Genomic DNA, 716 nt, shown 5'->3' with positions numbered 1-716 from the left:
TTTCACACAATACGCTCGATAAGACCTTGTAACCTATGCTTAGAAGGTTGATCCCGCTGTAGTTGGCGCGAATGGCGGGGTCACCTTTCTTGTGGATTGGGCAGAGCACACTTAAATTCCAGTCATCGGGCATGCGTTCATCTGACCATATTCTGCACAAGAGTTGGTGCATGCATCTTATCAACTCCTCGCCGCCGTACTTGAACAGCTCAGCTGGCAGGCTGCCAGCTCCAGCGGCTCTGTTGTTTTTCAGCCGCGTTATTGCTATACGTACCTCGTCATAGTCAGGCGGTGGAACGTCGACTCCGTCATCATCGGCTGCGGGCTCGGGTTCTTCTTCTCCACAACTTTCCGTGCTGCTACCATTTAGTACGGTAGAAAAGTGTTCGCTCCATAATTTAAGTACGCTCTGGACATCAGTTACTAGTCGCCATTATTGTTCTTACAGGAGCGCGCCCGGTCTTTGAACCTTCCGTAAGTCGCCTAACTCTCTAGTAAAATTTTCGGGCATTCCTCCTATTGGCCAGCATTTCAAGCTCTTCGCACTCACGTATTTTTGTTTCTCTCTTCTTATTGCGGCAAATACGTCTCGCTTCCCTCTTCAGATCCCTATAGCGGTCCCACATAACGCGCGTAGCGCCCGATCGCAGCCCTGTATGCGGCATATTTTTCTCCGCAGCTTCCTGAAACTCCCCATCGTACCAGTTGTTCTTTCG

The sequence above is a fragment of the Rhagoletis pomonella genome, unplaced genomic scaffold (assembly GCF_013731165.1).
Source record: "Rhagoletis pomonella isolate Grant_MI unplaced genomic scaffold, Rhpom_1.0 Rhpom_scaffold_00001, whole genome shotgun sequence".
Classification (NCBI taxonomy): domain Eukaryota; kingdom Metazoa; phylum Arthropoda; class Insecta; order Diptera; family Tephritidae; genus Rhagoletis; species Rhagoletis pomonella.
Note: the sequence above shows the minus strand (reverse complement) of the source record.